The sequence below is a fragment of the Thermobia domestica genome, chromosome 12 (assembly GCF_964235325.1).
Source record: "Thermobia domestica chromosome 12, izTheDome1.hap1.1, whole genome shotgun sequence".
Lineage (NCBI taxonomy): Eukaryota > Metazoa > Arthropoda > Insecta > Zygentoma > Lepismatidae > Thermobia > Thermobia domestica.
This window is the reverse complement of record NC_137465.1, coordinates 48,886,261-48,901,749: the sequence shown is the minus strand read 5'-3', so window position 1 is coordinate 48,901,749 and position 15,489 is coordinate 48,886,261. Positions and strand designations below refer to the sequence as shown.

The window sequence follows — 15,489 nt, the reverse complement described above, 5'->3', positions numbered from 1 at the left end:
GTCGTCGATAAACGAGGTGTTGTAGGGTGTAGTTGGGAGATAGTGAGGGGGATGAGCCGGTGAACCAGGAAGGGAAAGACTTTGCACATACAACTTTATTGATTTAAAAAAAAAAGTGATTTACTTACGTTAGGAAACATAACTGAGCGAGCATCAGCGAGTGAAGGGTGTCAGAAGCCCCGCAGGGCTCGTTTTGTTCCACCTCGGCTCTCTGATAATGCGTCAGACTCGGATGATGCAATTTCGATGCAAATCTAACCTTACCTGGTTACCTTGTGAGCAACTTAAAACATGTGGCTAGTGTAGCGGGCGATAAATTGCTTCCAAACTACAGTTGTTTCCATTATTTTTATAACTATATATATATATAACTAATACTAACTAATAGAATTCTGCCTGCAAAAAGAGAATAAGGTAGATAAAAATATTAACGCGCTCTTATTATAATATAGGCTGACAAAGTTATTTGAGCTTAAGAAATTCCAATTCACATCTATCACAAGTATTGGCAGAAGCATCCAAGCAATTAGGTATACATCCATTGAATTCATAATAATAATAATAATAATACAGAATTTTTATTACATTTATAAAACATGTATGGAATTTGGTGCAAATTAAGTTTAAGTACACCACATTTTTAAAACAAAATTTACAGATAAAATTGAACAATCATTTAAAATTTGGTACATTTCTTGACTATGATTTCTAAGGGAGTAAATATTTAGATTGGGACAGATTTCATCACAATACTAAAGTGAACAAATATAAAAATTTTCAGAATTAGAAGACATAGCCTATATAGTCCTTATTGAAAAAATTCAATCAAGTAGCTAGAACTTGAATTATAAAGAGGTTTTATATGCAAAGTCTGAATTATGCAGAGATTTTATACAACGATCGTCTGGATGTGAAAATATCATAAATTACGAAAAGCGTCCACTTTACTCCAGATGCCTCACTTCAAAATTATTAATACCAATCCTGTTCAATAAGCGATACATAAAAGCATTTTGTGCTTCCAGATAAATAATTTGATTCTTCTCTTCCTTTATCATTTGAAACTATGAGTGAAAATAACTAACTTCCTTATTGCTTTCGAGCAACGATACGAGAGAAGGAAACATGATGATCATAGAAAAGTCGAATTTGAAATTTCAACAAATTTACACGTTTAATACTACCTACACACTGACAAAGTGCTTTTGAATATCCATACGTCCATTCTAATATAACGTGTTCACTAGCCTAGAAATCCTATTATCCAAGGGGAAAAAAAGGAAATGAGATCTTTTAGTTTAACATTTCACGGTTATGTCGGCTAGATAAAGGAGACGGTAATGATCAGAAATGAATGCTATGCTGGGATGAATAAAATGGGACGAAACGGGACACTCCGACAAAACCTACGCACACAGTGTTTTCCACAATGAAGTCTACTTGGCGCGAGCTGGGATCGAGCCAGTGACTCTGTGCACCAGAGGTGAACGTTCTACCACTAATCCACCGCGCAAGAAATCTGTACCAAATTTTAAACTTAAAATTCTATACGAGATTTTCTTGAATTTTCTTGCTACACCAAAAATAAGAGTAATTTAGTAAAGAGTGAAATTAAACAAGAATAATTTTAGAAATGATAAAAAAAAAATTAAAAGATTGCGATTTTGGCCAAGTATTTTAGGAATGATGCAAACAATGCATCAAAAGATCGCAATCTTGGCCAATATGCATAATTAAGTTTTGGATCAGGGGCCACAAATGTTTTGAATGGCTCCTAAAGCCAGTTTTCATATTTTCTACGGAATAAGCACATCATACTGAGTTAAGTGGTAGTTTTGGTTTGGCTATACTACATGTAGTTCTCCAGATATAAGGTGTACAAGAAATTTTTTTGATTCAAATATAGTGAATCTTTTGATCCAAAAATGTAATATTCTCGAAAACAGCTCTAACAATTTCTTTATATTCCATATACCATTATTACATTAACTACTTATAACATCACTATGATGTACGTTACTTTTTTGAAAAAACAAATCACCATATGGGAGTTTATTCATGGCAGTGAGTAGTACTTTTCGGACGATTTCCTAAAAATTCATACATATTATTTTATTTACTTTTCATAAATATATATTCCATTATTAACCTGACAATGTGGTACAATTTATTTGTTCTGAACGAAAGTATGAGTGGTTTTGTTCTGGGCAAAAGGTTTTTTTATTTTTTCAAAAACGACTCATATAAGACTTCACATTTCACGAATGAATCTTTCAATAATACCGTAATAATACAACGTAGCATGCCCTTGAGGATTTAGTTCCCAGTATGACAGCCTTGACAAATTTGAACGCATTACATTGATTCGTATTCCCTGTTAAGCTTTAGGTTCACGTCTGGTACTCTTGGTGCTGCAATGGTACATTAAACTTCAATAAATGAATAAACATAAATTAGGAATAGGTATCTTCCCCTTTATTTCATTTCTAAATTATTGTAATAATTACAAATAATATTGCAAAATTACAAATAACATTAACACTAAACTAATGTTTCTTTTGTGAAGTATTTAGGGGATTTGTAACCCCTTAGGAACCAAAAATGTTCCAGTGTTTATGACATTTCAAAAAACACACGGAGAATGGAACAAGAATCATTAAAAGTTTTATAAATAAAAGAAATAGTATTTTTGTAATGCAAATCTCTATGCTATACATAGTGAGAAATATATTTGAATTGTTCATATATTCACCATTGTCATAATTTATTATCCCGTTTTCTGATTAAACAGCGAAAGCATAACTAAGAATAATTATATTATATATAGCTACGATATAGACATGATGCAACATCTGTAATTTACTCAATACTAACTTGAAGAAAACTTAAGGTAGAGTCTTGAAATAGACGTAAATATCAGCAATTTGATTTTTGTTGCTTTGGTGTTTCTATTAGTAAATCTTCGAGTTCGAGCTTTCTCGTCCAGCAGTCATTCATATGACAATTTTGGATCAAGCTCTCTCCGGCATACTGCGCAGTGCTAGCAGACGATTCGTCATTCGACTTGCACCCAACTCTACCCAAACTTTAAGTTTGATGCACAAATTTAATTTACACGACAATACTGGAACGGTAACTTGCTGCTTGACAATTTCGTACGATATCCCTACATTACAAATTCTTCATGTAAAACTCAAAATTTAAACTGCTTGTTACGAAGGACGTTTGCTAACTATTTTTGTTTTGTTTTAAAGTATCTCGAAACCTAACTAATATCCTAGTAAATTACTATACAATTTAATGAATTACAAAAGAATGTCTACATCCCTGTTTCATAGGTTGTAGAATTTGCATTAAAAAAATCAGTCTCAACGCGCGGAATGTTTCAAGACGTTTTACTCATCAAGGAATCTATTTGACCTACCTCTGAGTTGAGGAAGGAAGTCTTTTCTCATAGGCCTTCGTACCTGGAACAGTCTTGCATGAAATGTACTCAACTAGCTGACAGTTTTGGTGTAACATCAAATAAGTGAAAAGCATAAATAAGGGGCAATAGCCGAGTGGTTCCGAGCGTTTGGTTTCGGATCATGAGGTGTAATCCACTGAAAGTTCTAGTCTCTCAGAAGAGCATGGTCGGTACTTTTCACTGCTCTAGATATTTCTGTGTTCGGTCCTTGTCATTTTTAGATTACTTAGAATTTAAGAAAGGTAATCATGGAGAATAGTGTCCCGATTGGGCCTAACTTTTAAAAAGTGGTTTCGTGTTAGATTTCTTCCTAGGCAGCCAGGATTTGACTCCCCGCTGGTACGAAATTTTTAGCATGTTTCTATTTCAATCCATACTTAGTGTGATATGCAATATCCTCTCCTGTGGAGAAAAAAAGATGTTCAAATGATGGGGAATTAGAGTAAGTCCATAAATTTTTAATTTTCAAAAACATTTACAAATTTCTTTCTTTCAGTTGTTCAATATTTGACATTTGAAGCTAATTTCAACCATTTTTCACTCACTCATGATGAGTGCTTTTATCTTTCTTTTCATATGCAGTATGTAGGGAAATGATATATACATGATTCACACATAGGATTATAATTTCATTGATATATGGCGCTCATTCACAAGCCATCTCTAAACAATAGAGAAAGATTTTAAAATTAGAAACTTTGGTGCATTAACTGCACAACAAAGGCCTGTTTAAGTGCTTCACAGGCTTACCAAATGTTTAAATGTTTGGTGTAAGTTGGGTTGCATCATTCCAGGATTTTATGATGTCAGTGAAAAGTACTGACCCGACCTAATAGAAATGAAATCTTTGAGTTTTACGTCCCACGGTTATGCCGGTTAGGCTAAAGGAGACGGTGATGATGAGAGATGAGTGAAATGGTGGAATGAAGAAAGTGGGAGGAAACGGGAGAACCCCGAGAAAACCCACGAGCACGGTGTTTGTCCACCACAAAGTTCACTTGGCGGGGGCTGGGATCGAACCCGGGACCCCAAGTACCAGAGGTGAACGCTCTACCACTGAGCCACCGCGCCCCCCTCCGACCTAATAGAGTCAAAGCAGTCAGGTAGGAATTAATTTACGAGGGAGGCCACAGAAGAAACCTGATTGAAAGAGCGCCGCCGTTCCTAGGCGTAGTAGAGAATTCTCCCAGCAGGTGGGTGTAGTAGAGACCTTCCCAAATCAGTTAGCCAAGCGGTGTCTGCGTAGAAGGTTAAAGTTTGATCGTATTATTATTTTATCTCAACTGTTCTCGTTTGCCGCCTGCGAAATTGTTACGGCAGATTCAAAGGTACAAAGAGTGAACTTGAAAGTTTGCTTCCTATTTGAAAAATTGGAAATGAAAACTTACCAAATGCTTCAATAGGCTTTTAAGAAGGATACTATGAACTTCACACGTTTTTTGAGTGGTTCGGACGCTTTAAGTGTGGTGAGTTGAGTGTTAAAGATCATGCTCGCTCTGGGTGCTCTTCATCATTTCGAAATGACGAAAACATTGAAAAAAATCTAACAAAAATCAACGAGACTCATCGTTTCATGATTATGATATTTCAAAACAGACAAAAGTAAACTGGAGTTCGTGCCAGCGTGAGGTTTTGCAAATGAGACGCGATGCCGCTAAGTTTGTTTCTCGGCTGCTCACAAAGCATCAAAAATGTTCGTCTGAATTTGAGCCAGAATTTGAAAACGTAGATTGAAACTGATCCAAACTTTTTGACGAACGGGATGACAGTTTTCGAGAACAAAACAAATTCTAAACGAAAATTGTTTTGATAGCACAGAGGCTGTAGGAAAAAAACTCCGCAGAACGCACTCAACGATATAAAAGTTGAACAGTTCCAGAGGTGCTTCAAACACTGGGAAAGAAGACTGGGGAAATGAATCGCATTTAATAGAGAATGCTTTGAAGGAGACTGGAAGATTTTTTTAAAAAATATTTAATAAATTATTTTTTTTAGAACAAAAGTCCAGTTTCTTTTGGGTCCCCCCTTGTAGTTTGTGACTAACATCGATGATGCTAATAGTTTAGTTCATTTTTAATCTGCGTAAATTCTTCACATATTTTCCTCTTATGTTTGCCATATAGTATTTTAAAATGTTCATAAAATAAATAATATTATATAACAAATTGTACTAAATTCATTAAATATAATTACAAATTTAAATATTTTGCTGTCTGCTATATGATATCTAGCACCATTAATTAATTTGCTTAGAACATACTTCGTAAATATTCTAATGTAATGTATGGTGAGCTCTGAGCATAAGAGAATTACGTTCAATTATCTAAATTGTAAGAAAAATAGACATAAAATTTTTCGGTAAGCTTATGCACAAGAAAAGTAACTTAATCGTTTTCGTTCTAAAGGTCACAGGAATCTTTTCAAGCTTTAAGAGAAGTTTCAAATAGAAAACTTAAAATATGATATATCTCTAATATAAAATAATATAAATAAAAGTGGGCGGGAGCTACTCGGTGACCGAGCGCTTAAGGTGTGCGCTTTTGACGTGGGAGACCCGGGTTTGATTCCCATCGGGAGCTCATGTGGTTCGGATTCCACGTTAATCATTAGGTCCCGTCTCATAAAGCCTCGCTGCTGGAAAGGACGTTAAACTCAAAATTAACTCAACTGAAACAAAAGTGGACGTGCTTCCTCTGAAGTTTTATGAAACTTCAAGGAAAATAAATAAAGGATACAAGCCACCGAACTAAACTTTCACACTCCTAATCCTTACTCTAAATCATGTTATTCTCTAATTATTAACGAAACATTTTTTTTATAAAATAAGAAACTAAACTATAAGACATTTTCCGGGAAATTTCGTATGGAAATAACACACTCAAAATTAAACTAATCTTTATGGATTTTTCATAAGATATTATTTATGCCGTTTGATCTTAAAGCTATATTTGTTTAACAAATACCGACAAAATCGAAGAATGAAAGGATAAGTAACTCAACTATTGAGCGTCTTTTCATATAATAGGCCTTAGTATCTTTACCTGTCTTAAATGAAAGGTTTTTAACTAGCTATTGGCTACTGAGCAGCATCGAGTAAATGGCTGGCCTAGGAAAGTGGGTATTGCTTAGTTTTCTCCCAAAATGGTTTCGTTTGGAATCCCAGTAGATCAAAAATCTTTAATGTACTTCAATTTCTATTCATACACTAAGTGAAATGCAATTTCTTTCCTGTAAAGAAGAGATGAGATGTTCGAATGATCGGTGTAGGACCATGAAACGAGACAAAAATTTCCCAACTTTTTTCCTTCAATCGTTCCAGATTTGATATTTTCAGTTAATATCAACCACCTTTTAACTTAGCTATGACTGTTTATTTCTTTCTTCCCATATACAGAATGTTGGAAAATAACACATTATGCACACAATGAATTATAATATATTTTGTGATAAATAGGAATCATAGGGCTACACACTCCAAACAATAGAGTTTAATTTCAAAATAGAACATTTTCTTTCTGCATCAAATCCAAAGCAAAACCCTATTTTAGTGCTTCATAGACTTACCAACTGTTGTCTGCCAGTTGAAATATTAGGTGTAAATTTGGTTCATTTGTCCAGAGTTTGTAATAGCAGCTATAGTACTGAACTGTACTTAATGGAGTTATAGAAGTCACGGAGGGATATTTTTTCCACTAACAATTCAAGAAAATATTAAATGTAGACCATAAGAAACAATTCAGAATATACAACTCAGAAACAAATTGAAATTTTGCCTACACTCTCAAAATTAACAGTTGATTTTATGTTGAGCTCCAGGCAGAAATGACACCAGTTAATTCTGTTACTCATACCGTATAAGCACTCTTAAAAATTCAGGTGGTTTCGCAGAAAATTCACCGTAAAGTTTACAGGTCTTTTACCAGAATTGACATTTCAGGTGAAATTTCCGTAAATTTTGAACAGTGTATCCAGCATTTGACCAAAGTTCTTTCGAGTTGTTTGAAGTTGTTATCATATTTCGAATAATAGAATGAGTATTAAGTTATACGAAAGAAAATAACCTTCAAAGATGTTTTTCATTATTTCTTCTGGTTTAATTGCAAAATAATTTGAAGAATTATTAAATACTTTTAGCCTTATATTTAGTGGTTGCAGACACTGTCGTAAGATACTTTTATGACAAATGAAAGTTGTTTCCGCAACTGAAGCATTTAAGACAAAAAAAAAAAATCTCGCCAGTAATGAGATTGTTTGTGTTGTGTGTATTCCAACATTAGAAACTGTTGATCATACATTTTCTTCATTTACATAATAGGTGAGTACATTTATTACTATTATTTTAAGTATATTTATAAGGTTCTTATTGCTCATATTTTACGGATTGGAGTTCAAATTTCTTTTAGTATTTCATGATCGTCTTCTGTGTAAAGTTTTAACCGGTGAAGCACCTCGGTTTTTTGCATCCAAAGTTTGATCACATGTTCAGTGTACAAATAACACACTGACGTTCAAGTCGCATATTATGCAACATCACATAAGGAAAAGTACGTTCGGAACTGTTCTAGTGCAAGTAGTAATGCGTGCCGTCAATTTACGTGCAAGGAAAAAATTGGGCCTTTGTGCCGTAGAGTAGATCCAGTATTTTCAGGCCTATAAACGTTAAAATTTTATTATTTATCTTAGAAATTGTTTCTTGGTGCGCATTCACTTTAAGAGGACCTCACCGTTTGTGTGTAAATACTGCGTCCGGATATATGCTATAAAACTGCAGTAACCTGTGCTGGGTGGCCACTAAACGGACGAATGCCATGTAATAGAGTCAGGACAGGGCAGCCCGAGTGGTAACAAGTGTGCGTGCGTAGGTAGCAGGCGTGTCAGCGATGGTAGGTATTCGCGTAAACAAGGATGTCGTTGAAAACACTTAGATAAATTTGGGATAATAGTTAAGAACAGCTACTTCTCATCTCCCGTGCACGAGGATACATCTTACTGTTGCACTACCTAAACACCCTAAGTACAAGGGCAAGAACTCAGTCTATTACCTACTTTTTAACATCCTAGATAGTCAGTGAATAATTCCTGAAAGTATGGCGTTTCTCGTCCTTCCCTAAATGGGAAGTACGGCTCCTTAACTATAACCAAATTTGGTTATTATCTTAACACGCGATTACTTACCTTTGCGATTTGCACAATGCCGACACTGCATTTAGGAAATTATAAACAACTAACTGGTTGGTGGTAGAGGACTTGAATTCCTCTCAAACTTTCATGTACTCACTTTTCTCATATCATTAAGACATTTGAATATACGTATGACTGTTTCTACATTTCTTTATTTTCAATGTTTTTCTACATTGGTCATATTTTCTGCTCAATTTCAATAATACGTACCGGTCCACAACATATAATAACTCTTTTCTTCACAACACACATTCTTATAACACTCAAAATCGAGTTGCCATCTTTGAATACGCCGAACTAATTTCCTCATTATACCCTAATGTCTCATGTCAGTATGCATCCACTGAAAATAGTACCAGCAGCACGCAGATTTTCACGTCTGAAAATATTACATTAAACTATCTAGCGTGAATTAAAAAAATACTGTGTCTTTCCTTGAAAATTTACGTATTTTTCATATTTCAGGTCCTACCCTCACGCACTTAACTCGAAATTCTCTGTGGATGCTTCGTTATACATTTTAACCAGTTAATGAAAATAGTGGAGATCGGAATATGACTTCGCTTTCGTGCCTTTCTCCAACAGTTGATTGCAAGGAAAAAAAGGTGAGTAAGGCTAGGGAAATTAAGTTTACAAATTTTACAGTAGCCCTGTAAACATACTTTTTTTGATAAGAAGTTTTCAATTTAATACACTGCTTTGCTGAACATTCAAAATTTATAATTAATCAGCATATTGAGTTGCTGGCTAAAACACACCAACTTCATTTGCTTTATACAATAATTATTGCTTTTTATAATTATCGTTGTTATTTAGCAACAGTTAAACTCTCTTTAACGTAAAGTGTTTCATGCTTATTTTCAATGTTCCGATGTATAGTTATCTCATATATTTTGCGGGGGCGCGGTGGCTCAGTGATAGAGCGTTCACCTCTGGTGCTTGGGGTCCCGGGTTCGATCCCAGCCCCCGCCAAGTGAACTTTGTGGTGGACAAACACCGTGCTCGTGGATTTTCTCGGGGTTCTCCCGTTTCCTCCCACTTTCTTCATCCCACCATTTCACTCATCTCTCATTATCACCGTCTCCTTTAGCCTAATCGGCATAACCGTGGGACGTAAAACTCAAAGATTTCATTTCATTTTCTCATATATTTTGCATGGCACAACTTATCAATAAATATTACTCTTCAATCCTTATTCTTAATCTAAGCTTAAATGATTGCATGGTAGTGTGCATTTTGAATACAACTCTTGAACTTTAACAAATAATTTTCTATGAGTTGAGTATACTTTTCTATGAAATGCGAGATTTTTTTAAAATATGATTGTCTTTAGGTATTTATAAAGGAATAATTTTTAAAATCATGAAAGACTGAAAATTTCAAATAATATGGAAAGATTGGCAATTTATCCATAAAAATGAATACATTATTTAAAATATTTACAGCTCATACTGAACTGAACTACATCTTTGATAACTTTTTTTTCTTTACTTATTATGAAACAATGGTATGGTGTGGCTACTTGGCAGTTGTTACCATTTGCTCTGCGTCGACATAAAACCTCTGTTTACTAATTGCTACATTATGATCCGCTTGTCTTCATTACTGTCTGTACGCTGTAAGTTGAAATCATTCCTAATGCTGTAGCGATATTTTCTTACATTCTTTTTTTTATATATAATTATTTTGCTCACCAAACACCACACATCCATACCATATATTAATGATTTACTTTTTTTTGCACTTATTCAAGGGTTTCATTATAAACAACTTTTCGCTGAAGATAGAGTTAATATGTGCCGAAATATTAGATGAGGCAAACATCAAAGTCCGTTAATTTTAACTATCATCTGTCTTGAATCTACAGTATAGCGTTGCTTAGTGCGTTTATATAATTGACCCTGATTCAGTAGTGAGATGATTCGCTTTTATAAGAAAAATGTCTTAACATTAGTAGATCTCACTTCAATTTTTTAAGATTAAAATAAATAAATATGGCAGGGCTTCCGGTTAGCCGAATAATCAGCACGCGTGCCTTCTGCAAAATACGTATGCAATAATTTCTCCATACTTATGCCTATAATTCTATGAAATAAAAGGTTTTTTAAAACGAAGTCGTTTGTTGATATTTGAACAAAGAAGTCAACAAATAAATAAAAGTAAATGAAATGAAATCTTTGAGTTTTACATCCTGTGGTTATGCCGGCTAGACTAAAGAAGACGGTAATGAGGAGAAATGAAAGAAATTGTGGAATGAAGAAAGTGGAAGAAAACGGGAGAATCCCGAGAAAACCCACCCATACGGTGTTTGTCTAACACAAATCTCACTTTCCGCGAGCTGGAATCGATCTAAGGACCCCATGCACTAGATGTGAACGCTCTACCACTGAGCTACCGCGACACCCTAAAGAAATGAAGACTACAAACTAACCAATTACATTTTTTAACCAGTAGGTTGAAATTTTATTAAGTTGTTGCAGGTTCAGTTTAGTAAGTTATTGCATCGAAATTGAACTAAAGTGATGTGAAAATAAAAACCTGTATTGTACCATTCAACCCATACACTTCATAGTTGAAGTTCCAGAAAACAATTATTCATAATGTACATGTATTAACAGAGTTCTTCATAGATATGACAAAAAAGCCTATAGCCACTAAGGTCAAAGAGTATTCCAGATTCGATAAAGAGGATGATAAGGTACTTTCAGACTTGTCACAACATTTTCATGCGTTCAAACACAGGTCAATGATATTAAAGTGCTACACAGAACAAATTTGTTCATTAAGAGGAATGTTTATGAATAGTTTTATACAAGAATGAACAACCTAGTTTGAATCTTGACAAAGACCACTTGAACAACAAACGAGTTAAAATAATCAACTGTCATCTGGCGCACAAACTTTAAAGTTTGAAGATTGTATGGCACAAAACAGGTTTATTTTCACACAGCATATTTATAATTTTGTTAAGTGGTTGGTGTTTTAATGAAGACGGGAGTTCCTATCGAAAATTTCAAGTTACTTATATGACTGACGTATACAAGATTAGTTCAAGTTAATAACGATTCTCTCTTGTTGCGTGATCCAGTGACGTCGCTCCATACACCAAGTAAAGTGGCTTCACAACATTTGTCGGAGTAAAATTACTTATGGGTAGCTACTTGGCCATAAGACCTAAGTTTTTACATCATGTGCCGAACACTTACGGTGCATAGAACCTGATACACTGTGAGCGTGGCGATAGATGATTGCAATTCCACAGAACAATCCACTTAAACGCTCTACAGTTCTGGAGGCCAAAATGCGAGGTCGTCCTCGCTGCTTTTGTGTTCAGGAACGTCGCACCATTTTTCCTCTTCACTGCAACAACCTAAGTAAGTCTCTGGTTTTTTTTTTTTTTAAAGAGTTTAAGTATCCTGAACCAGTTACGCATTAGATGTGGCATGCAACCATCTCACCACGTTGACGTTCGTGAAATGCACAGTTTTACTTATTCGGTTCTCTCACCCATTTAGTACGATTATGAATATTGTCCATATCTATGTATCCCAGACACATATGGTTTCCCTTTGTAACTGAAAAACACACTTCTTGTGTTTGATACCACTATTAGGTGAAATCTGTAAAACACTATTTCTTGTTACCTTTTATGGTGCGAAATTGTTAATCGTTTTCCACAAATACAAACCTGTTTTCGAGACTTCTATATATCTTAATCCACAGTTCTTATGCCAGCTTCACGGATGTGAAATAGTGCAAAATGAGAATGGTTAGTGTTAATCAAAACTTAAGTAAATTTATAGAATAGTTAATGCAAATGTATATGAATAATTCATAGTATTGTTTATGAAACAGAGAAGAGTTTGTCTTTTAAAAAAATCGTACAGGAAAGGAAAATGTAATGGTATGAGAGACATAAGAGAAACACCATTAAGCATGATATTGCGCTCAGAGTTACATAAGTCAATTTACAACTTGAAAGAAATAAAAATAGGTTTTGCCTATTTTTCTCTAGCTTCGAAATATATTTGTTTCTGATTTCAGGTGTTTTGTTGGAATTAATCCAGAAATTGAATCCATTCCGTGGAAAGCGAGGGAAGATACGGCAACATGATACTTCTAAGGATTATCCGTAGCAAATTTTTGACTTCCATGAAATAACTCATTGTCAGTTTATAAACGGAATATTGACTAGACTGATCATTTCTTTTTTATTTCATGTACTATCATTAGAGAATTAAATATGATGAGATATTTAAGAATATATTGTTTTCATTTGGTTTTTACTAAATCCTGTTAATTTATGTTTAAATCTTTAAGTATTTTTTTTTTTTTTTCAGTAGCGTCATTTCAGACTTTGCCAGGTAGGAGTAAGTTAGTCCATCAACATAAGAGTTTTACCTTTTGAATTAGTATTTTAGTATACAATTTATTGAAGAGCATGTGATTCTCAAACCCAGGGGGGTAATTATCCTCCTTGCCCTTCCCAAATGATTCCCTGCTTCTCTCTCTCTGAAAACCTTCTTCTGCTTTCTGTACATGTAGACTTAACTCTGCTTGTATTACTGTTACAAAGGAAAAGTGTCGTGAATACATGCACGTTTTTGTATACAAACTACTGTATATTCCTGAATGCAAGACTAGGTATTTTGCCGCAATTTTGTAACCGTAAATATGGAGTCGTCTTGCTTTTGCGACATATCATGTAGAGTTTTTCTTCACTGAACAGAATCACGAGATTCCATTAAACGATAAATTTACCCATTTCCTTGACTACCGCTTTAGCCTTCAATGTTTGAAGATTCACTGCAGAGGCATCATGTGGGAAGAGTAGGGGCAATTGCATCCTACTTAGCACTTAGTTTGAGAAATAGACGCTTTTTAATAAATTGTGTACTAATATTGTAATGAAAAAACGTGAAACTTATGTCAGTGAACAGTTTTGTTCCTCCTGCCAAAACCTGAAATAACGCTATTGATCTAGTGGACCCTTCTAATGAGAAAGAGTAAGTGAGGTTTCTATTTGATTTGATTTTTAATGTAGTTTTGAAAATATGTCCTGTATGTGCTATAGATGTATTTGTGTAATCCTTTGGTAAAAATATGGTGGTTCGTCTTAGTAATTATGTGTGAATTTGCAGGAGGAAATAAAATTTAAGGTAATCCTAACATACTTGTGAAAAAGTGCACTTCAAAATATTCTTACTTGTAACTCTATCAGTAATAGTCACAATAATTGATTATTTATTAATATTATTTTTTCCCTTTTCCTGCTTGCAAAGTTGAATCTTGTACTTCAGTTATCGAAGACATTAGAGAAAGTGTTGTCTAAAGAATGTGAATATTGGTTTGCTGTCTTGTGAAAATGCAGATGATAGGAAAAGAAAGAGCGTAAACGCATTGTTCATTGTATTACATTGTCCAGAAAGAAAACCAAGTTGTTAGTAGTAGGGGTCGATCTGGGTAAATGGATGTTTAGATCGTTAGCGATGTCAAACATGTCAATCTTGCTCGAATTTTGCCATAATGTAATCCATTTTGGCTGCGAGAAGCATCTTGGACATTGAAATTTCCTGATTGATAGTAACAGAACTATATTTCAGTTCTTGCTTTTGATAACGTTTCTTGCCCGCATTTTCGGCCAAGGAACAAGAGTTGATTCTATTTCACTTTATAATTTATGGAAGAACTCGCCTAAGCCTATTCACTGTAAAATTGTTTTCTTGAGGTGCTTTCTTGAATTTGATGTTGAAAAATCTCAATTAAAGTCTATAAGAATTTAAGCGATTAATTCATATTGCGTCGCATTTAACTTCTCCGATGTAGGTTTTTTTTTTTTTTTTTCAGATAATAGTTACACAACCTTTATACATCGTAGCTGCTCCGGTAAGTTGGCAAACTTGACGAGGAAGAATGTGTCTTAAGGCCATCAGTGTAATTGGGCTCTTAAGCAGTACCGATAAAAAATATTTCTTTGTTAAATGAACACGCCAATAACTTTAAAGCTTGTTGAAGAGTACCGCAAATAAATACATTAAATCATCACTGTGCAAAATACTCTCATGCTGATTTGTTGCTCTAAACTGAACACGAAATCACATAAATATATCTAGTTTTTAACCATAATGATTTCCACTCAATCTGTGAGGCAGTTTCAAATGGCTGTGGAAAACAGATGTCCAACGTTTTGGTGAAATTACGGAACTTTTCAGGAGAAGTTTCTGTAAATTGTTAAATGAAATTCATGCAACAAATCCGTTGAAATATCTGTAAATTTTTGTGTGAAATATCTAGCACTTGAGGTTATGTATATGCTATAATTCCCGTAAATTCTATAATACACAAAGAGTGAAAAAGTGACCAACTGGACAAAGACTCGACCCCGGGACCTCCGACATACCGTGTCGATGCGTTAACGACTATGTCATCCAGTCCGTCTCCCAGAACAGTCACTCACTCTCGAGGTCGATGCTCTACACCCAGACCATGGATTGTACCAGAGAACCATTGCTGTTCTCGGACAATGCCTGTATCCGTACATTGAGCACCTATGACGGTTGTGATTTCATATAGATGTTAATGAAAGAGGAAACAACATATTTTTTAACACACCAGTTCCTTTGTAGATGTGAATTCTACAATGCACAAAGAATGAAAAACTGACCCACTAGGCCAAGACTCAAACCCGGGATCTCCGGCATGTCGTGCCGATGCGTTAACCACTATGCTACCCCGGCCGCCTCCCAGAACAGCTACTCACTCTCGAGATCGGGGGTTTCCACTCGGACTCCGTATAACCCACGTGCTTCGAGTGGAGAGCACTGACCTCGAGAGTGAGAGAG

The 15,489-nt window shown here is 34.8% G+C and overlaps 1 long non-coding RNA gene across 3 annotated transcripts; it reads left to right on the top strand.

Moving 5' to 3' along the window:
- Positions 1-7,633: 7,633 nt before the first annotated feature.
- LOC145665705 (uncharacterized) lies at positions 7,634-12,909 on the top strand. Of its 3 annotated transcripts, none has more exons than XR_014127607.1 (3): positions 7,634-7,781; positions 9,113-9,252; positions 12,692-12,909. It is a non-coding gene; the product is annotated as an uncharacterized LOC145665705 (long non-coding RNA). The 3 variants fall into 3 exon arrangements; XR_014127609.1 differs by lacking the exon at positions 7,634-7,781 and adding an exon at positions 7,994-8,010; XR_014127608.1 differs by lacking the exon at positions 7,634-7,781 and adding an exon at positions 8,195-8,349.
- The last annotated feature ends 2,580 nt before the right edge of the window (positions 12,910-15,489 follow it).